This window comes from Ranitomeya variabilis, chromosome 1 (genome assembly GCF_051348905.1).
Source record: "Ranitomeya variabilis isolate aRanVar5 chromosome 1, aRanVar5.hap1, whole genome shotgun sequence".
Taxonomy (NCBI): Eukaryota; Metazoa; Chordata; class Amphibia; order Anura; family Dendrobatidae; genus Ranitomeya; species Ranitomeya variabilis.
In genome coordinates, this window is record NC_135232.1 from 467247616 (window position 1) to 467272046 (window position 24431).

Below are 24431 nucleotides of genomic sequence, written 5' to 3' on the forward strand. Positions count from 1 at the left end.
AGCATAGCACTGACTATATTACTGTACATTATACAAGTAAGATCAGAAAAAGGCAGAGGCATAACTCGGGAGCTAGGGAGACGTTTGTTCTTGAAAGTCAAGAAACCGTCATGAAACATGTTATGATGTAACCAGAATGGATTTATGATTACTGTCGGTCCGAGTTAACTCTCTACACTAGTAATTTGCAGTTTGTTTGATGTACATATGCTTTATACTGAGGCAAGCCCATGAATCTTCTATCTATTAGATTGAGCTTCTCGTTGCCTGAGTGTCTTTTGAAGTAATGTATGGAATGCTGTGCAGAAGGCCACCTTCATTTCCATACCCATAATCGCCTCCTATTTAAAGCTTTATCTATCATGACCCAGAATCTCACCGTATCTGTGATGAAATAGATTGACTGGCAGTGAGTGACACTTTTGGAATGGTACATGGAAAAGGTTGTCTTGGTATTTTACATTTTCAGCAAAGCAACAAGAAAGGATGGTATTCAACCTCAGAACTGCGACCTTACGGTCATCCGTGAAAGTAGCAAAAATTCTATTTTTGCACTTTAATTTCATATTCCAAAAGTGACTAAATTAAAAATTGAAAGAACACAGATGAGTTAAAATAAAAACAGCATAGGCTTGTGTCTAAACATTGGATGTTTCTCCTAAAAGACAATTTGACCCCAATTTATCACAATAATCCCATGTTGTTTTTTTAGGTCTATTTTCCTTCTTTGTCTTATATTCATTAATGTTTTTCAATATTTTGGTCAGCATAAAAAATTATTTTTATTTAACTCTTCAACCTTTTTGGCGTATTGTTATGTCCTACAACTTTTGACCATTGATGCAAAAATTGCACAAAAATTTCTGTTGTGCAAAGAATTACTGCAGGGCAGGACTGGAGCACTTGTGCTAGAGATTTTGTGACTTTTTGTAAAGTCAGTAATGATGAATAAGGCAGAAACATCGACCCACAATGGCGAACTTAAAAAAAATTACAAGTAAACACATAAAAGGGACTTTATGAGCACAATTGAATTACAAGTGAGAAAAGCACCAAAACCTTGATGAAAAATTGCACAAATACAATAATGAATCAGGTCTTAAATGCTGTTCTAAACTGCCCCCTAGTGTTATATCAAGGGAACCTACAGAAGCAATTAAAGAAAAAGGACTAAATCTGTTTTTCTTGTCTAATAGAAGAAATTAAAAAATGTCATGATTCTCCATATCCACAAATATTCCAAGCTACAGAATTTGAGGGCTAACATAGGAATGTCCATGTGACCCAATGTATCCTAATAGCAATTGGATCAGTTGTAGTGTAGATTTGTAAACAGATGAAATTTAAATAGGTAAAATACAGTAATGAGAAAAACTTAGGACATCCTTTTTTAATGCAAAAGACTTTACAAGGTTTTAAAATTAGGTAAATATAGCCTTAGGTGAACAACAGCACATGCCAAATTAAATAGTCATTATTTATTTAAATCAGGGCATTTTCCCTATTCCTGACACATTTTCATGTGCTTTAACTGTTCTAAAAATTATAGACTGTTCATGCCTTTCTCAGTGGGCAAACTTACAAAATCAGCAAGGGATCAAATAATTATTTCCTTCACTATATTTAGATGTCAGTGACACACACATACAGTACAGACCAAAAGTTTGGACACACCTTTTTATTTCAAGATTTTTCTGTATTTTCATGACTATGAAAATTGTAAATTCACACTGAAGGCATCAATACTATGAATTAACACATGTGGAATTATATACTTAACAAAAAAGTGTGAAACAACTGAAAATATGTCTCATATTCTAGGTTTTTCAAAGTAGCCACCTTTTTCTTTGATGACTGCTTTGCACACTCTTGGCATTCTCTTGATGAGCTTCAAGAGGTAGCCACCGGGAATGGTCTTCCAACAATCTTTGAAGGAGTTCCCAGAGATTCTTAGCACTTGTTGGCCCTTTTGCCTTCACTCTGTGGTCCAGCTCACCCCAAATCATCTCGATTGGGTTCAGGTCTGGTGTCTGTGGAGGCCAGGTCATCTGGTGTAGCACCCCATCACTCTCCTTCTTGGTCAAATAGCCCTTACACAGCCTGGAGGTGTGTTTGGGGTCATTGTCCTGTTGAAAAATAAATGATGGTCCAACTAAACGCAAACCGGATGGAATTGCTGCAAGATGCTGTGGTAGCCATTCTGGTTCAGTATGCCTTCAATTTTGAATACATTCCCAACAGTGTCACCAGCAAAGCACCCCCACACCATCACACCTCCTTCTCCATGCTTCACAGTGGGAACCAGGCATCCGTTCCCCTTTTCTGCGTCGTACAAAGACACAGTGGATGGAACCAAAGATCTCAAATTTGGACTCATCAGACCAAAGCACAGATTTCCACTGGTCTAATGTTCATTCCTTGTGTTCTTTAGCCCAAACAAGTCTCTTTTGCTTGTTGCCTGTCCTTAGCAGTGGTTTCCTAGCAGCTGTTTTACCATGAAGGCCTGCTGCACAAAGTCTCCTCTTAAGATTTGTTGTAGAGATGTGTCTGCTGCTAGAACTCTGTGTGGCATTGACCTGGTCTCTAATCTGAGCTGCTGTTAACCTGCGATTTCTGAGGCTGGTGACTCAGATAAACTTATCCTCAGAAGCAGAGGTGACTCTTGGTCTTCCTCTCCTGGGTCGGTCCTCATGTAAGCCAGTTTCTTTGTAGCGCTTGATGGTTTTTGCCACTGCACTTGGGGACACTTTCAAACTTTTCCCAATTTTTCGGACTGACTGACCTTCATTTCTTAAAGTAATGATGGCCACTCATTTTTCTTTACTTAGCGGCTTTTTCCTTGCCATAATACAAATTCTAACAGTCTATTCAGTAGGACTATCAGCTGTGTATCCACCAGACTTCTGCACAACACTAATGATGGACCCAACCCCATTTATAAGGCAAGAAATCACACTTATTAAACTTGACAGGGCACACCTGTGAAGTGAAAACCATTCCCGGTGACTACGTCTTGAAGCTCATCAAAAGAATGCCAAGAGTGTGCAAAGCAGTCATCAAAGCAAAAGATGGCTACTTTGAAGAACCTAGAATATAAGACATAATTTCAGTTGTTTCACACTTTTTTGTTAGGTATATAATTCCACATGTGTTAATTCATAGTTTTGATGCCTTCAGTGTGAATGTACAATTTTCATAGTCATGAAAATAGAGAAACATCTTTAAATGAAAAGGTGTGTCCAAACTTTTGGTCTGTACTGTATATAAATGTATATATATATATATATATATATATATATATATATATTACATAAATAGATAGATGAAAAGCCGGTAAATCAGGAGACTCGTAGTGTAAAATCACAGGAGGAGCCAACAGAAGAGAATAGATGGATTACATATAGTAAATACACACAGAATAGAAAGATATAAAGATTTCAGGCACATATATTAGTACAGTGTGTGTGTAGCTTACCTTACATGTCTTTTTATTACATTATAAATTATTTTCTAAATTTATAAATGGCATGGCCCCAACATATTATTAGCCAACAGAGGGAAAGCTGACTACTGTGGGCTGATGTTTATAGCCTGGGAAAGGGGTAATACCCATGGAGCTTCCAAGGCTATTAATATCAGCTCACAACTGTATACTTAGCCTTCTGTCCCCATGTTCAGCATTCTGCCCCTATGTCCAGCATTCTGCCCCATGTCCAGCATTCTGCCCCCTTGTCCACCATTCTGCCCCCATGTCCACCAGTCTGGCTATTAAAATGACATAGGGTCTCGCTATAATTAATAACCAGCAAAGGCTATCCGAACCAAACTTAACCTTGAAAGGTTTGCTTATGTCTACTTACCACCTTTTAGAAGGTATAATAAAACAAAAGATGTCATAGCTGCAGGTATTATGGGGAAGTTCACGCAACAAAGTAAAATAACATTAATCTGCTCTATGATGTTTCAGTAGTGTGGGAAATGGTGCCGGTCAAGTTTTTTTTTTGTAAAATGCAAATTGAATCTCAAAATTATCAAATTTGTGTGAAACCACAAATATCAGAAAATTCAACTTGAACTCAAATGTCTGCAGATCAATCCATTCTTCTGTAATTGATAGGAGCCATCTGATGCCCCATCCCCAATGTGATACATTTTGTGCAGATTCTGCTTGACTGATTGTCTATCCTGCCTAACATTAAGCAGGATAAACAAACATTGATACATTTGTATGTAATTTTCAAAGCAGAAAGAAATTATAAAAGTTCAAGATTGACTATTTGTACAGTATCTTTATTTAACCCCTTTCCGACATCGGGTGTAATAGTACACCAATGGCGGACTCCCCCTGTTTGGTGCGGGCTCTGGCATAACAGCTAATATATACAGCTGACATGTATCCGCAACAGCTGCAGATGGAATCGTGATCCACCTGCGGTTGTTAGCTAGTTAAATGCTGCTGTCAATCTCTGACGGTGGCATTTAACTTGCGCTTCTGGCATGAAATCCCGCCCATCGGAGAACCTGTCAAGTGATCACGGGTCACTGATGGGTGGGCATGACCAGTGCTGCCATCAGGGCATTACTGCCTTTAATGGCATATGAGGCCGGGTGGGCAGAGGGGCCCGCATCGGGCCCTATCTCATCTGCTCACCTGGCCCCTACTGGCAGGCTAAACTGGGCCCTTAGCGGCTCTGCGGCAGTTTTTACGCTATTGACGTGCGGGCCCGCGCCGGCATCTGACGTCATTGTCAGCTGCATGGAGGGAGCTTCACCCGCCGCAGGAGCGCGGCCAGGTAAGAAGAGCTTTTTTATTTATTTATTTTTTATTGAGAGCGGTGATCCGGGGAGCCCGGGGCAGACTGTGAAACATGGGGACAGAATGCTGGACATGGGGGCAGAGTGCTGGACATGGGGACAGAATTCTGGACATGGGGGCAGAATGGTGGACATGGGGGCAGAATGCTGGACATGGGGCAGAATGCTGGACATGAGGCAGAATGCTGGACATGGGGGCAGAATGCTGGACATGGGGCAGAATGCTGGACATGGGGACAGAATGGTGGACATGGGGGCAGAATGGTGGACATGGGGACGAATGCTGGACATGGGGGCAGAATGGCAGAATGCTGGACATGGGGGCAGAATGGTGGACATGGGGCAGAATGCTGGACATGGGAACAGAATGCTGGACATGGGTCAGAATGCTGGATATGGGGACAGAATGGGGGACATGGGAGCAGACTGGTGGACATGGGGGCAGAATGGTGGACATGGGGGCAGAATGCTGGACATGGGGCAGAATGCTGGACATAGGGGCAGAATGCTGAACATGGGGACAGAATGGTGGACATGGGGGCAGAATGCTGGACATAGGGGCAGAATGCTGGACATGGGGCAGAATGGTGGACATGGAGGCAGAATGGTGGACATGGGGGCAGAATGCTGGACATGGGGCAGAATGCTGGACTGGAGACACTGGGGACATGACTGGAGACACTGGGGGCAGGATTGGAGACAGATGGGGCAGGATTGGAGACAGATGGGGCAGAATGGAGACACTGGGCATGATTGAAGACACGGGGCAGGATTGCAGACATGGGGGCATGACTGAAGACATAGGGGGCAGAATGGAGATATCTGCATGATTGGAGACATGGGGCAGAATGGAGATATGGGGCATGATTGAAGACACAGGGTAGGATGAAAGACCTGGGGGCAGGATTGGAGACAGATGGGGCAGGATCATGGGGCAGGATGGATACGATGGAGACAGATGGGGCAGGATGGGGAGATCATATGGGGCAGAATGGATACTCATGAGAGCAGGTTGGGAGAACATATGGCTGAAGCCAGGAATGAGACACACGGGGGCTAGGATGAAGAATATTATTACCATAGGGGCTAATTAAGGGATATCATTACTGCAGTGATGTATTTATTTTATTTTTGGAGTATATTGTTTTAAATGGGGGGGGGGTCATGTTGCTGTGTAGAGTGATACTATGTCACCTTTTTTTCTTCATGTGGTGTAATGTAGAAGTTGGTAAAAATTAATTAATGTGTTCTGCAAGTGGAACTCGAGATAACTGTTGCTTCCTGCTCAGACGAGCCCTGGCTGGAAGAAGTGATGATGGTCTGTGCTGGATGAAAGATGAAAAACAAAGATGAAGGACTTCACCTAGAGACATCACTGGTGAGTCAATTTGTTACCTATACACTGACACTATACACTGTATACTATATACAGAGGTCCTGTGTATAATGTTACCAGTGATCACTGTATTACCTGTACACAGACACTGTATACTAAGTACAGATCTCCTGTGTATAATGGCACTTATGGTGATAGAATTGTATTTTTTTATTACTGATCAGTATTGTGGTATTCAGTCACTATGTGGTGGTAATATGTGGAAAGAACAAAATTGTGGAAAAATAAAGGGTCACCACCATAGTAATTGTTTACCCAACTAGGGTTTATTCATATGTTTCCAAACTGGGACCAAAGAGATAGGACCATATTGGACCAACTGCCAGACAATAGAACAAAACAGCAGAGAACAAAAAAGCAGCAAGCAGTCCGATTAATGCAAATATACAAAACTCTTTATTAATTATAAAAACCAGGAAAGAACTTAACAGAGGGAAATAATCCCCGTGCAGTCATCAGCATGTATCCATACGGACAAGGTGCAGGTGACTATCACATGTGAATAACCATTATTAACCGGCAAAAACCATATATTCTAAATCAGTATGTCAGATTACCCACAGCAGATATAATATGGACCTAAAGCCTAAAACAGTAATAAAGGGACCTGACACATAAAGGGTCCAAGATGTACATACCGGTCAGTGTAAAGATGTATCAACCTGGGTTAACACCTCACCCTCGTCCACCCCGACGCACGTTTCGGCGGATGCCTTTATCAAGGGGTACAGCGGTATAGTGCTGGGTTTCATATATATATAGGGGAAGGGGCACACAGTAATCATTGGACTAGCCAATCCCATCGGATTGCCTCCAAAGTACACTCAGAGTACACCTGACACCGCACAACAAAGAGCACATGGGGCCCCATGTGCTCCCGAAGTGCCGGCGCCATGGCGCCGAGGTCAAGGGAAGCAATTCCGGTATGTAATGCGGGCATATGCGCGTGCATACATCCTGAAGATCTGCCATCATAGAAAAGACCGCAACAGAACACACTGTGCGGCCATATTGTTGTAGTCTGACATGCGCAGCTAGAATTCGTGCTGCCAAGCGCTAGAGGATTACATGCTATATCAAAATACTAGCGGCAGCCATTTTTATGTAGTCCGACATGCGCAGTAAAAACTACGCAGACATGTTGGTAAGGACTACAGCGCAACTACAAGAGGTAAGTAGATGGTCAGCAAAATACCGAATTTAACAAAGTAAAAAGAAAAAATTATAATAGTAATCCATATATCATTGTATCTTGTTGGTTAATCAGGATGTAATTAACCAATACTCCACCATAACATCTACAGATTGGAATAGCCCATATAGATTAAACACAATCAGAATTGAAGGAACAGGACAAAACAACAAAAAATACTAAAAAACACCAAACTAAATAAAGTGAAGAAATAAAAAATAATTGAAAAACTTATAAAGGGTAGGTGAAAGAAAAGAAATATAATAAACAATATACACAATATAACTAATAATGTATGGAAAAACTCCTCCCAATATTCATAGACAATTGTCTCAAGACAAAAAATCATTCCTTAGTGGGGATAATATAGTTCAACCATGGCAGGTATAGAGGTGGCAAAGTCCATGATGTTCTAGCTTTGTAAATATATAGATGTGTATAACGGTGGATACAAATATAGTCCAAGTGGATTTCTTCGACCACACTGGTCACTATCTGCCTGTTGATTCCACATTGTAGATGGATATACAACGTCCATAGAATAGATATCTTTCCCGGGAGGTAGCCAAGTAGTCGTCCTTTATGTGCCACACGATCAATACTAAAATTAAAATAATACCCATTAAAATCTATTTAAAACCAAATACATGCGGAGATATACACAGGGATATACAGCACAAACAACCAGTGGACTACAAAAATGGGGCGAATGAAATATTTTCGTTAAGGCCCTCCGGGTGGATAGTCCGGAGACGCCAAATCCATTGCGTCTCCAGCCTACCCAACCTCTTGGAAAGTTGACCCCCCTAATATTTATTTTTAGGGTATCAATGCCCCTAACTCTTAACAGTGATGCATTACAGCCGTGAAACTCCTTGAAATGTCTAGGTAATGTGTCGAGCTTGGATGCATCCGCGTGGCCACAGGCCGCCTGTATCCCCAGGACATGCTCCCTAATGCGGACTTTCATTTGACGAGTGGTTAATCCCACGTAGATGAGTCCGCATGGGCAAGTAGCATGATATATTACATATCGTATAACACATGTAATATGAGATCTGATGGAGTATGTCCTAGTACCTCTAGAGTCAGTAAATGTGTCGCAAGTATCCACATTGGGACAGGCGACACAGCGGCCACACGGATAGCATCCAGCCCTAGGAGTGGATCTCTCCAGGAAGGTTGGGGGGTGTTGGCTCACATAATGACTCTGTACCAAACAATCCCGGAGATTCCTAGCACGTCTGAATGTCATCAGGGGTCGAGTTGGGAGGAACTTCCCAATAATCGGGTCCACCTTCAATATAGGCCATGCTTTCTCCAGGGACCGACGTATCTGGTTTGATTGGCTGCTAAAGGTGGTGATAAATCTAGTTTTTCCATTCCTGCTAGAGGAAGATCGTGTAGGGGGGCCATATACCAGTCTATCTCGAGAGGTATGTTTGGCTCTCAAGTATGCTCTTTTTATAGACCTCCCACTATATCCATGTTCCCTAAATCTTAGGGATAGCTCCTCCGCCCGTTTTTCAAAAATCAATCATACTAGAACATATGCGCCTTAGACGGAGGAACTGCCCCACCGGGATAGATTTTACCATATGCTTTGGATGTCCTGAGGTGGCGTGCAGTAGGGTATTGGTAGACGTTTTTTTACGGAATATATCTGTATTCAAAATGCCCCCACTGTTTTTCTTAATCGTGACATCCAGGAAGTCTATGGAGTCAGCATTGGATACAAATGTCAGGTGGATATTAAGGTCGTTACTGTTCAGGAGAGACATAAACTGCGCAAGGTCGACGGATGTGCCCTGCCAGATGAAGAAGACATCATCGATGTAGCGTGTCCACAAGGGGACACGCTCAATCGACCCCTGTTCATCTGACAGGGGAAGGTCCCTCTCCCACAGCCCCAGGAAGAGACCAGCATATGCGGGCGCAAAGGCAGCCCCCATAGCGGTCCCCTGGAGCTGCAGGTAGAAGGACCCTTTAAAAACAAAAAAATTGTGGGTGAGGGTGAACTCTAGAAGCTCCAGCAGAAGTGATCTCATACCAATGGAAAGTGAGGAAGTTTCCAAAAAATATTTAACGGCACCAACACCATCTTTGTGCCTAATATTGGTATAAAGTGATTCAACATCTGCTGAGACCAATAGAGTGTCACCCTCCAAACACAATCCGTCGACCCTACGCAGAAGATCCCCAGTATCCCTGAGGAAGGAGGGGAGGTTGGTAACTAGGGGCTGTAGGTGGGAATCTATCCATCTATTCACATTTTCATGTGGTGGTAATATGTGGTCTGGACATGGTGTTTCGGTATTTGTCCCTGGTATGTGCTATTTGGTCACTTTGTGGTGGTAATATGTGGGCTGGTCATGGTGCGGTGGTATTTGTTCTTTGTATGTGATATTATTCGGTCACTGGTGGTAATATATGGTCTGATCATGGTGTGGTGGTATTTGTTCCTTGTATGTGTTATTATTCGGTCACTGTGGTGGTAATATGTGGTCTGGTCATGGTGTTGTGGTATTTGTTCCTTGTATGTGATATTATTTGATCACTGTGGTGGTAATATGTGGTCTGGACATGGTGTAGCGGTATTTGTTCATTGTATGTGATATTATTGGTCATTTTAAAAATTGAAAAATAAATAAAAATATACCTAAAATGTATTGCATATTTTAACAAATATTTAGTGGGTTACAGTAGAGTAGGGCCCGGCAAAAATTGTCTACCGGGTTATGGTGGCAGCTTAAAAAATATTTTGGCCAAAACAAAAGCTGCCTGCGAAATATTTGATCTGGTGATGGGAACTGTTAATGTGTGAGAGGTGAGAAGTGGAGTTTTTCCAAGAGAGAGCGGTGGGACTGTGGACAGTTTAAGGGGTGGAGGCGGGGCTGGGGTGGAGCCTGGGCGGAGTCTCAAGGGGGCCCCGAAAATTTTGCCAGTATGGGACCCCAAAATTTCTAGTGACTGCCCTGGGCATGACAACCAGAGGTCTCCAGCAGACCTCTATGATTGTCATAAATAGATTGCTGTGAGTGTCGCCTGGTGGTTGGCACTCATAGTAAGTGAGCATTTCTGCTACACATGCAATCTGATCATCGCCTGTGTGTAGCGGAGGCAATCAGACAACTGCAGCTTCTAGGCTCCCATGGAAACTATTGAAGCATGCCAAAAGTAAGAAAAAAATTAAAAAAATATTTAAAAAATACAATAAAATGTAACAGTTCAAATCACCCTTTCGCCCCATTAAAAATAAAAAAAATAAAAAAATCAAACACACATATTTGGTATCGCCGCTTTCACAATCTACTGTGCTAGCAATATAAAAAAAAAGAATTAACCTGATTGGTAAATGGCGTAACGAGAAAAAAGTCAAAACTCCGGAATCAGGTTTTTTTGGTGGTCTCAACATTGCATTAAAATGCAATAATGGGCGATCAAAAGATCACACTTGGCTCGCAAAAAATAGGTTATAGGATGTTTCGCCCCCAGCAGTTTGCCCCCAGCAGTTCGACCCCGGCAGTTTGCCCTCAGCAGTTCACCCCTGGGTACATTTCGCCCCCGCACATTTCATCCCCAGCATTTGGCCCCCAGGATGTTTCTCCCCTGCACATTTCACCCCCAGCAGTTCGCCCCCAGCAGTTTGCCCCTGGGTACATTCTGCCCCTGCACATTTCGTCCCCAGCATTTGGCCCCAGGATGTTTCGCCCCCTCACATTTCACCCCTGCACATTTCGACCCCAGCATTTGGCCCCCAGGATGTTTTGCCCCCGCACATTTCACCACTGCACATTTTACCCCCAGCAGTTCGCACATTTCACCCCGGCAGTTCGCCTCCGGATGTTTGTACCATTGTGGTTCATGAATTCCCATCGGTCATCAATGTTTAGCCCCCAGCAGTTTGCCCCCGGCAGTTCACCCACGGATGTTTGTACCCTTGTGGTTCATGAATTCCCATCCGTCATCAATGTTTCGCCCCCGGCAGTTCGCACCTGGCAGTTCGCCCCCAGCAGTTTGCCCCCGGCAGTTTGCCCCCTGCAATTTATACATCTTAGACCAAAAATATGATTAGTGAGAAGTGAACCTGCCAAAGTTCAGTTCGGGCAGTTCCGTCCCAAACACACAAGAAAATCCGGGTTCGGATTTAGCACCCCCAAACTGTCATCTCCATTGAACTCAATGGGGATGGAGACTCAGAGGAGTGGAGGATCTGTCTACCACATCCTCATCACTGACCAGATAGTAAAAAGAAAAAATATATATATTGCTACTTACCCCTTTGCTGAGGTATCGGCAGACACTGAGGGTCCTGTTCCATGCACTTCCACATTGTGTGAATATGTCATTGTACCTGAGGGAATCCCTTTCAGGATTCCTAGCTATCGATTCCCTTGGTCAAGAAGGCTCTCCACACAGGTGATTTTTATTTTCTGGTGAGCAAACTCCAAAAATTGCCTGTTTGGGGCTGGTGTGGTTGAACCCGAGCAGGCAATGTTCGATACGAACGCTGAACTTTCCAGATCGGGTTTGCTCATCACTAGATACAGTATGATATGTAATGGATGACAAAAAAAAAGCCATTAAGTGTAACACCACTAGTACATGACAGTAAAATGATGGTCACTTGTCTTAGATCAGGGGTGTCAAACTCATATTCACCAACGGCCACACCAATTTAATGGTTGTCACCAAAGGGCCATTTGTTACTGAAAGACCGGATGCACATAACTGAGTCCCGTCCAGAACATGCATTTTTCTGCACAGAGCAGTGCATGCCCCTGTATAAGGCATGTCACGGTGGATCAGCTCTTTACCAGGCGCTGTCACATCTTCCCTGGATCTCACTGAAATCATGGAGAGCTATGGCTTCAGCTTCCAGTCACTTGTCATTGTCGTTGGTGCTGAAAGTTGCTGATAAACAGCTGGTTCAATGCAGAATACAACTGCACCCTATTCTTGGCCTAATCTGAGGAATGGTCATCAATAGAAAAAGGGATCCTGAAGTGAGAATACCAATTTTATCTGCTGCTCCATTCTTTGGTATACTGGCAGAGTGTTCTGTGAGCTCTAATCCCAAAACCCCCCTTATGAAGACCTGATAAAGAGATTCTATAGAAGCTGGTTAACCACCACCTTAGTTCAGCAAAGCCAATATCTCAGTTCTGCAGAGATGGTTAGTAGGATTAACCCTGTAGTCAGTCAAGAATCCCCCTGCATCCATACATTGCCTGCATTAAAGGGGTATTCTCATGCCAAACAGCAAAATAAGGCAGCATGCTTTCAGCAATCATGCTGCGGTAAGCATGCTGCCGATCTTCCCCTATGGGTACCTACCTAGATGTCTTGTGCTCATCTTTGCCTGATCTTCTCTGGGCTGTGTGGGCTGGCGTTTGCCATGCTGGATCCAGAGGCCAGCACGAGTCCTCTCCGTCTTCCCAGCTTCCTCTTCTTCTGCCTGATCTCATCGAGGCACTGCGCATGCGCAGCAGTGTCTTGGTAACAGGAGAGGCATCCTGCCCCCTGGATTGACTGATGAATGGGGCAGGAGTGACGTCATGTCAGTGAGCGGCCTGGAGACATTCGGCCTCACTGCTGCGGCATTCATCATGCTTCATGGATCAGTGATCCAGGCAAGATGAAAAGACAGCCAGAAGCAGGAGAAGACATCAAGGGGAACCGCTAGACTGCACTCCGTGACCCAAGGAGCTGCAGCTGCGACAGGTAAGTATGTCGTTTTTGTTTGTTCTAGGGTGATAATACTCCTTTAAGGCTGGCCAGAAAAGACACTGGGTGAGCTGCTGAAAAGGTAGCCACAGGAATCCCCAGCAATTGGGGTCCTGTATATTTTACCCCCAGGTATGTTCAGCCCTAGATGTTTTGTTCCCTGCATGTTGACCCCAAAAGCTGAGGGTGAAACATCAAAATGTTAGGGGCAAAACATCAGATGGCGACACATCCAGGGACAAAATGCTGTAGGAGAAACAGTCGGGTGCGAAACATCCGGGGGCGAATTGCTGGGTTCAAAACATTGATGATGGACGGGAATTCATGAACCACAAGGGTACAAACATCTGAGGGTGAACTGCCAGGGGTGAACTGCTGGGGGCAAAACATCCAGGGGCGAACTGCAGGGGCAAAACATCCAGGGGCGAACTGCTGGGGGCGAAATGTGCGGGGTGAAAAGTGCGGGGAACTGCTGGGGGTGAAATGGGTGAACTGCTGGGTGCAAAACATCCAGGGGCGAACTGCAGGGGGTGAAATGTGCGGGGGCGAAATGTACCCAGGGGCGAACTGCTGGGGGCGAACTGCTGAGGGTAAAATGTGCGGGGGAGAAATGTACCCAGGGGCGAACTGCTGGGGGCGAACTGCTGAGGGTAAAATGTGCGGGGGGCGAAATGTACCCAGGGGCGAACTGCTGGGGGCGAACTGCTGGGGGCGAAATGTGCGGGGGCGAAATGTACCCAGGGGCGAACTGCTGGGGGCGAAACATCCAAATCCCCAAAAAATAAGCCCTCACCCAACCCAAGATCACCAAAAATGAGATGCTATGGGTATCGGAAAATGGCACAATTTTTTTTTAACAAACTTAGGAATTATTTTTCACCACTTAAATAAAAAATAAGCTATACATGTTTAGTGTCTTCGAACTCGTAATGACCTGAAGAATCATAATGGCAGGTCAGCTGTAGCATTTAGTGAAGATAAAAAAAACAACAGTGGGATTGAACTTTTTTGCAATTTCACTGCACTTGGATTTTTTTTCCATTTTCCAGTACACGATACATTGAAACCAATGGTGTCATTCAAAAGTACAACTCGTCCCGCAAAAAACAAGCCCTCAAATTGCCATTTTGACCAAAAAATAAAAAAAAGTTATTACTCTGGGAAGAAGGGGAGCAAAAAAAGAAAATGCAAAAGTTAAAATACCTCCAGTCGTTAAGGGGTTAAAACACTATATGTATAGACAGAATTCAATACACTGTGCATTCATACCATCATCACTTCCATTCTAGCCATCCAACCAATAAAACTTTGAATGCCATGAAGAATATAATAGTTTACTATATTAGTAAGGACTCAGACTTGACACTATTTATATTAATAAGCAATATGGACGTTACTATATTAATGAATGCTCTCCCGTTATTTTTTTTCACAGAAAAATCAATTTTCTGAAAGCATCATGACGGGCTGCTTGTAGTGATTTTTAACAGCAGGGAATTGTTTTGCTATACTGTAAAACAATTTCAACTTTATTATTTCGGTAAGATCCATCAGTTGCTTGGTGCCTGGGGAGCTTAGGCTGTATATTGTTTTTGATAAGATGGCATCAGCCATCGCTCACTATTTAAAGTTTTTCCACAAAATGGCTACTGAAATTAAAGCTAAATATGTTTTCATGTCGCCAGATTTCACAATTCAAACTGCATACACTATTAAATAGATATTTTAGACCTGATGAGACTGATGTACTTACTTTGAAAATACATGTCAGAATCGTTGGACAATGTTCCAGCTAGAATACAGATAGATTACTTTATTTCTAGTGCAGCAAAACTTTTAAAAAGGGTTACACAGCCATTTTAGGATACATTATTAAAGTAAGTACACCACGAAGCCTAAGATCTATTTAAAAATGTATGCAGCTTGTTTTTGTGAAATACGGTCACTGATCCGCTTTCGTCTTAATTATTCATGAAGAGTTACAGATCATAATATTGAATTCTTACATTTTACTGGTTTCTTCTGTGCTGTGCCTTTGATCTACTTGTGGTGCACACTGTTTAGTCTTCAAATAACCAGTAATTCTGTGCATGATTGCTTTATTCTGAGTATAAAGATGATCTATCAATAGTCAGGTATGTCTTAGGTATTGTAAATCATAGGATGCCCTGATAATACTATTCTAAGGCCACGGTCACACATTCAGTATTTGGTCAGTATTTTACCTCAGTATTTGTAAGCCAAAACCAGGAGTGGGTGATAATACAGAAGTGGTGCATATGTTTCTATTATACTTTACCTCTGACTGTCCCACTCCTGGTTTTGGCTTACAAATCCTGAGGTAAAATACTGACCAAATACTGAACATGTGACCGTGGCCTATCAGGTGACAGAAAACTAAAAAAATATCTAATTTAATGGCAATTCCATCTGCTAATGAGTTATTATGGATGACTTAACATCTTCATTGTAAAGCTGATAGAAGTTAGTCAGGGGACATTTTTGGTTAAATAGATCAGTATTGCCCATATTGTTCTCAGGGTAAGGGTCCATGCAGACAAGCGTATAAATAGGAAAAGTGCTATTCAATTTTAAATCCGATAGCGAATGGACAGCACATTGATCCATGTTATTCAATAAGGCTGTTCAGATCAACAATCTTTTCCTTGCTCCGAAGATCCATAAGAAAAAGTTATCGCAGCATGTCCTACTTTCTTCCAAGTCTCCGATGACGCAGATCCTACTCGGAAAATCTGTGTAGCATCCGATCTTTACAGGTACATTTCTATTGCCACCTTAGAAAACTGTATCCCTCATATGACCTGGAGCGTGGGAAAAAGTTCCCAGGCTGCAGTTCATGAGGACATCCAGCAGAGGGCGCATCACCGCGACTGAAGGCAACTATAGGTCATTGACCTACATTTCCTTCATTCGCCGGGGTTTACAGGCATGAGCACAGCTGCATTATAGCAGAGCTCCTGCCTGTAAACTATTTTAACCCCTTCACATGGATTTACCTTGTGGGAAGTGACAGTTCATCAGAGGGTATGTATATTGTTAGTTTATTATTTTTCCAAGCGAGGGTCTTCAGGTGGATTGAGAGAGCAATAAAATATTAAAACAACCTGTGTGTTTATTTCATTAAAATACTTTTTAATCATGTGTGTGTGTGTGTGTGTTTTTTAACCCTTTCATACAATTGGATTAATAATGGATAGGTGTCAGAATTGACAATAGCAAGGTGGCATTAACCCTTCATTACCCCATATCCCACCGCTACACGGGAGTGGGAAGAGAGTGGCCAAGTGCCAGAATAGGCACATCTTCCAGATGTGCCTTTTCTGGGGTGGCTGGGGGCAGATGTTTTTAGCCATGGGGGGCCAATAACCATGGACCCTCTCCTGGCTATTAATATCTGCCCTCAGTCACTGGCTTTACCATTCTGGCGGAGAAAATTGCGCGGGAGCCCACGCCAATTCTTTCCGCGATTTAACCCTTAAATTTAATAGCTACAGCGCCGAAATTTTGCACATACACACTACTAACATTAGTAGTGTGGAATATGCAAAAAAAAGGTGGATATGACATGGTTTACTGTATGTAAACCATGTCTCATATCATGTCGGGTTTAGGCAGGAGAAATGAAAAGCCGGCAATTGAATTACCGGCTTTTCAACATTATTGCGCTGAAGTAAATATAAATATATATATATATATATATATATATATATATATATATATATATATGTGTCTCTATGACATATATATATATATATATATTATATATATATATATATATATATATATATATATATATATATATATATACTGTATATATATATATATATATATATATATATATATATATATATATATATATAAAATGAAACCCGACTTTGGATTACAGATTGTGTACCGCCGACCCGATCCCAGAGTGGGATCGGGTCGGGTTTCATGAAACCCGACTTTGCTAAAAGTCGGCGACTTTTGAAAAGTGCCGATCTGATTCGCTCAACCCTAGTAGGTAGTGTAGTCAGGAACAGCCAGGGGTTGGTACGCAGAAGTAGCAGTATAATCTTGAGTGTAAGCAGCAAAAAAGACGGAAAGAAGCTTGACTAAAGGCTGGGAGCTCAATAATCTCGCAAGGAAGGAAGTGCACTGCCCGGTTTAAGTAGTGTGTTTTGATGAGAAACTGTCACCAATAGTACATTAAAGGCTTCATAAATTGTTTGATATTCTGGATACTACTAACCACTTATTGTTAGTAGACTCTTTCTAGTTTACATCATAACCACTTCTGTAACCCTGTCTTACTCTAGTCAATGGCAATTGCAATCTAGGTTGTTAAAGAAAGAAATAGAGGCAGAGGGTGGATGGCAATGCCAAGAAGTACTCAACTAATAGTGTCACAAAATGCCCAAATAACTGCCTGGATAATAATATTTGTAGTTTCCAAATTATAGTTCCATGCAAAGCACCCATATAAATAACCTGGACATCCCTTTTAATGTTATTAACCATTTACCCAAGTAGTGCTAAGTCCATAATATACTACTCTAAAGAGGCATTTACACTACAAGATAATTGTGACTTAGCTTTGTCTAAAATGCTTGTTTCATGATTATCTTGACATGTAAGTATGCTGCCGATCACCATATAAATTATCAAAATGCTTCTTCATCAAGTAAAATGATCTTTCATGCAGCATAAAAAATAATAATTTTCGATGATGCATCGTCCTGTGTAATGAAATCTTGTGCTGCAGAGAACAATAGCAGCCTACACACATTTTCAAAATTGTTGGTACCCCTCGTTTAATGACAGAAAACCCCACAATGGTCACAGAAATAACTTGAATCTGACAAAAGTAATAATAAATAAAAAGTCTATGAAAATGAACAAATGAAAGTCAGACATTGCCTTTCAGCCATGCTTCCACAGAATTCATAAAAGAATAAAAGTCATTAAATAGGCCTGAACAGAAATGATGGTACCCTTAACTTAACCAATGACTGCAATCAAACTATTCCTGTAACTGTCAATGAGACTTCTGCACCTTCCGACAGGTATTTTGGCCACCTCCTCAAGAGCAAACTACTCCAGTTGTCTCATGTTTGAAGGTTGCCTTTTCCAGACGGCATGTTTAAGCTCTTTCCAAAGATGCTCAATAGGATTTAGGTCAGGGATCATAAAAGGTCATTTAAGAATAGTCAAATGTTTTCCTCTTATCCATTCTTGGGTGTTTTTAGCTGTGTGTTTTGAGTCATTATCCGGTTGTAAGACCCATGACCTGCGACTGAGACCACACTTTCTGACACTGGGCAACACATTTCTCTGTAGAATCCCTTGATAGTCTTGAGATTTCATTGTACCCTGTACAGATTCTAGACACCCTGTGCCAAATGCAGCAAAGCGGCCCCAAAACATAAGAGAGCCTCCTCCATGTTTCACAGGGACAGTGTTATTTTCTTGATATGCTTCATTTTTCCGTCTGCGAACATAGAGCTGATGTGCCTTGCCAAAAAGTTACATTTTTGTCTCATCTGTAGTGTTGAGCGATACCTTCCGATATTTGAAAGTATCGGTATCAAATTGGATCGGCCGATATCCAAAAAATATCGGATATCGACGATACTGATACCCGATACCAATACAAGTCAATGGGACACAAATATCGGAAGTGATCCTGGATGGTTCCCAGGGTCTGAAGGAGAGTCTCCTCTCCTCCAGACCCTGGGAACCATACGCACCGCACACGCCTGGGAACTTATAGGAACTTCCGATTCCGATATCACAAAAATATCGGAACTCAGTATCGGAATTCCAATACAGCGAATATCGGCCGATACCCGATATTTGCAGTATCGGAATGCTCAACACTACTCATCTGTCCATAGGACACTTTCCCAGAAGCTTTGTGGCTTGTCAACATGTAGTTTGGCAAATTCCATTATGGCTTTTTTATTATTTTTTTAAAAAAATGGTGTCCTCCTTGGTCGTCTCCCATGAAGTCCACTTTGGTTCATACAATGACGGATGGTGCGATATGACACTGATGTTCCTTGAGCTTGAAGTTCACCTTTAATCTGCTTAGAAGTTTTTCTGGGCTCTTTTGTTACCATTCATATTATCCATCTATTTGATTTTTCATCAATTTTCCTAATGGGACCATGTCCAGGGAGGTTGGCTACAGTCCCATGGATCTTAAATTTCTGAATAATATGTGCAAATGTAGTCACAGGAACATCAAGCTACTTGGAGATAGTCTTATAGCTATTACCTTTAACATGTTTCTCTATAATTTTCTCTCTAATCCCCGGAGACAATTCTTTCCTTCGCTTCCTCTGGTCCATGTTGAGTGTTATACACACTATGTCACCAAACAGCATAGTGAGTATCTGTAGCCCTATATACAGGCTCATTCACTGATTCCAAGATTGTAGACACCCGTGATGTTTAATTAGTGGACACAACTTGATTTACCATGTCCCTTTTGTTACATTATTTTCAGGAGTACCATCATTTCTGTCCAGGCCTATTTCATGAGTTTTATTTTTTTAAAATTCTGTGGAAGAATGGTTGAAAAGCAATGTCTGACTATCACTTGTTAATTTGATCTTTTATTTATTATTACTTTTGTCAGATTTAAGTTATTTCTGTGACCATTGTGGGTTTTTCGGTCATTAAACGAGGGGTAGCAACAATTTTGACCACATGTGAATGTTCATCATTCACTTTGGTTTACCTTTGCTATCAGGCATTTAATCAATCAACGTTCATACCATGCCACCTGTCAGTCCATGTAAATGGACCTTTACCTACCCAATGTCCTGTTCTTCAACTCTGATAAAAGTGGAAATTCTCCTGCAAACAGCTAGTCAAATGACTAGCTGTCACAGGCTTTTAAATCAGCACACAGGCAAAGTGGAAGTTTAGTTGGCTACAAGCTTTAAATAGTGACAGTATGTTGAATGTTTTATCTAAGATACCATCATAAAACTCAAATATCTCAACTACCCATTCTTTAAAATGTATCCCACTCAAAATTTGAATGTTGAGCACACTAATTTGCCACCGGTATCAGTTGATAAAGGGAACCTGTCAAATTATTCATGCTGCCCAAACCATGAACAGCTTGAATCATAATCGGCATTTCAGAGAAAATATGGTTGGAAGGTCTCATCGGGGACTATAGTTGAAGACAAGATTGGTACAATACCTATGTCACTGGGTTACCGCAAAAGAGAGGAGCCGAAAGACTGCAGCATCTAATTGCTCCTACTCCTGCACTGAAATGAAGCACTTCGCTTTTTTTTTAAATGGTGTTAGTTTATTTAGACAAAACAGGGGTTAATCAGCTATGTTGTTAGCCCTGGGAGTCTGAGTTCTCAGCTGAACTTGGTTAGCCACTTCTATCCCCTTTATAATCTGGGTCATGTCTGAAACACATTGCCAGAGTTAGCTTATGTTGCATGGCTTGGAGGAGAGTTGTTTGGTGGCATAATGAGAAGGAGTTTGGTGGATTTATTTGTGACTGTTGGATGGGTTTGTAAGTGTGATAATTCCCTTTCTACCTCCTACTTTGGTTTTCCCCATCCTCCACTCGCCAGTGCATTCCTCTGTTATATGTGAGTGAATATTTGTATGCCTGGTATTTTCAGTAGCCCTTGTTCGTGTTGCTTGTTCATCTGGTTGGTGTACTGAGGTGCACGGTTGCTCCCCTCCTCCCTGTGGGGAGAGCGGAAACAGGAGATAAGGCAATTTGGTGGACCCAGGATATTCACCTTCAGAAGAAACCCGGGGAATAGGGCAAGCTAGGGTGCTCCCTAGTGTTAGGGACAGGGTAGGAACCCCCTGGTCCTGGGTCACCCGACAGCTGAGTCGTGACAGCCGCCCCATGCAGGCATTTCCCATTGCTGTGAGAGACCTGGAGTCCACAGGGAAAAGACTTTCCAACTATGTTTTCTCAGAAATGACAGAGCTTTTCATAAAATAATATACCTGGTGGCATTTGTGCAGCCAGGCTCGGATTCATGCTGTTCATGATTTGGGCCACATGAATCGGCTGACAGTTTCCCATTAGCATAATTTCTAAAATGAGCATAAAGCCTATAACTTCTGATATTGGGTGACATTGTGAAAAAGAAGACTCCACAGTTTTTGTGAAAATTACTGTTATATAAATGAACATAAAACCATTATAAAGCTGAAAAATTATTGTAAAATATACATATGTTTCTAACACCCTCGCTGCTCCATTTTCATACTAAATGCAGTCCATTAATATTTGCAGCATTTGCAGTCATAATATTTCAGCACCATGGGAGAGATTCATTATGTTTTGAAAATCCATTTTATGTTATTTAAATATAAGTAGTAGATCTCAGCAGAATAAAATAGGAACCGGAGAGGCACTATACTTTCTACCACAATTTATATTGGCATATGGTTTCTCTTTGTCCTAAATTGTTACTTTTATAGAATGTGTTAGTATGATATGTTTAATAAGAAAAAATGGCCAATAACAGCCTGAAAAAAAATGAAACAAAAAAATGTGTGAATAAAAATATAAATAATATTTAGCAGCGTTAGAAATCATTATCCTGAAAACCCTTATCTCTTTTAGCAAATGGGATGCATTCATGTCTATACCTACAATATAATGCGAGTAATTAGAATAAATTATATATATTATATAGTCATGCAGGAAACTTTATGAGCAAATTCACTGACAATAGTGTGTCGCATTCATATCCTTGTCTGCAAAAAATACTTTGTTTGGATCATCCACACAATGTGCATTACAGTCAAGTGACCCTGAAACGGTTGGTTGTTATCCAATGTAATGAGATGCCAATCAGACATTTCATAGTCATAATATGACCCATTTCCAGAGAAATGAGACCTCGCTCATGTTAAGATTGGGCAATCCTCATCTCTGTTTCATGATGGATGTATGGCAGCATGTACACAGCCATATAACCATTTACATCATCCTACAGAATGTGTGTAGCCATCTTGTTATAATCAGTGCTGAAACTCACATGTTTTCACATCAGTGGAATCTTGTCTCCCAACCGTCCATCTCTCATGAGACCCTTGGAAGATGTCTGATTGACACATCATTATATTTTATCATGAAACCCAACATTCTGCTGCTGTAAAAGATCAAACAATGTACAAATATAGCACACTTTAGTCTAGTATGTGGATATAAAAGAACTCGGTATATCAGAAGTGAGTAGCACATAGGTAAACAACATCACATACAATTCATTGTCCAAAGTCACATGCTAATCTTTTAAAGCAACCTTCCAGTCTAAAATATAAATTTGCCTATACAGTATATTTAAAATGTATGGTCAGCATACCAGGTGCGCTTCTTAGAAATGATGGTGCTTACACTGCAAAATTCTTGTCCTTGTCTGCGTTCCTTTCAAACTGGTCACTACAGTATCACGGAGAGTGATCTGAAAAGTTTGCAAAACTCCATTCCCTCATCAATCCCTTATGATACTATTAGCTGGGTCTCTCGCATCAATACTTGGCACTGCCGCCAGCACTCAGGACCTGAGTGGGTGGCTGTATAGAAATACACGCATAGAAATACATGCAGCCGCACATTCTGGTCCCGAGTGCCAGCGGTAGAGCCCGGTATTAATGCGAGAAACTCACGCGAGTTTATTGCATTGCACACGCAAGTGTGACACCGGCCTTAGTCTAAAATTTAATACGAGGGTTTAACACTGGCTCTAGACTGCAAAACTGAGTAGAATGCTGGGAGACATGGCATTCATTCTGTAAATTGAAGTGAAGGACAGCATCTGATCCAGGTGAAAAAAGTTTCTCTTTATTGTGCCAAATGGCATTCATTCTGATCTCAGTGGCAAGCAGAAAGATTGACTACCTTTAGTGACATAAAGTGACTGAATCTGCCAGCTTGCCTGCATTACAACCAACCATGGCTAGAATGGCTTGGCATTTCACAGTGTTAGAGACCATAGCCATGATTCATGTAATGCTTAGGACTAAGGCAGTGGAGATAATTGTGACCTGTGTCATGAGTAGAGATGTGCAGACACCTAGATATACAGGTCTGGCAAGTTCAGTTAAAAAAAAGTTCTGGTTCGGCTACCAGAACAGTACCCAGACTCGAACACGAAACCCATTCACTTGAATGGGGGGCCCGAACATCCAGTGTTTGCCATAGTGTCTCTGATCGGCAGTAAGATCATTATACCGGTCAGACAGCTGCGGTTCCCACACTGTCAAATGATAGCGTGAGTCCACATCTGTGATTGGAGGTAAAAAATTTAGCTCCGGTCACTGGCGTCGGATGATGGGACTACTTCTCCCATCAGCCTACACCTGCTGCCACTAATAACAGCGAGAACAGTGGTGGCTGATGGGAGTATTAATCCGTTGGCGCCTGCATCCTAAATAAATATTTTTTTTTAACAAAAGATGTCAGTTCCCCTGTATTTTTGATAACAGCCAGGCAAAAATGACAGCTGCAGGTTGCAACCCTCAGTTGTCAGCTTTATCAAAGTTGGTTATGAAGAACAGAGGGGTCCCCACACCATTTTGTTTAAATTATTTAAATAAATCATTTTAAAAAGCGGCGTAGGTTCCATGCGAGATTTGACAACCAGCCAAGCTAAAGAAGACAACTGGGAGCTGCTATTCTCAGACTGGTATGGGGCCATGGATATTGCCCCCAGCCTAAAAAAGCAGCCCACAGCCATCAAGAAAAGGCATATCTATTAGATGCGCCAAATCTGGTGCTTTGCCAGTCTCTTCCCTCTTGCCCTGTAGGTGTCACCTTTGTATTGTCCGGTGACATCAAGCCCACTTCTTAGTAATGGAGAGACATCTATAAGATGTCTACTCATTACTAATCCGATAGCCATATTGTAAATAAACACACTGCAACAATAAAATATTTTATTTGAAATAAAAAAGTTCATACTTTTCATTTTTTATTTCAAAATAACAAACACAGTTATACTCACCTAACGCTCATTCTACTGAAGCCATGGTCTCCAGTAATAAAACAAAATGAAAAAACACCAAATCCATCACCTGTCCATCGTTCTGTTTCACACCATAATCCATGTCTGGAGATAAGCAGTTTTCAACCTGGACGGTGCTAAGATGCCAACAGCAGATTTTATTTATTGATATTTTCTTGTTGAAACAAATTTAAAGTTAATCAGTAAATTATATGTTACAAATATTAGGGTGCCATTTGATTTACAACACATATCTCAGAAACGTAAGCCCCCAAATAGATGTAATGAT

At 41.7% G+C, this 24431-nt stretch overlaps 1 protein-coding gene across 1 annotated transcript in view; it reads left to right on the forward strand.

Moving 5' to 3' along the window:
• Positions 1 to 24431, forward strand: part of GRIN3A (glutamate ionotropic receptor NMDA type subunit 3A) — an 816603-nt gene that overhangs the window by 490436 nt on the left and 301736 nt on the right. The gene's annotated exons all lie outside the window — the stretch shown is intronic.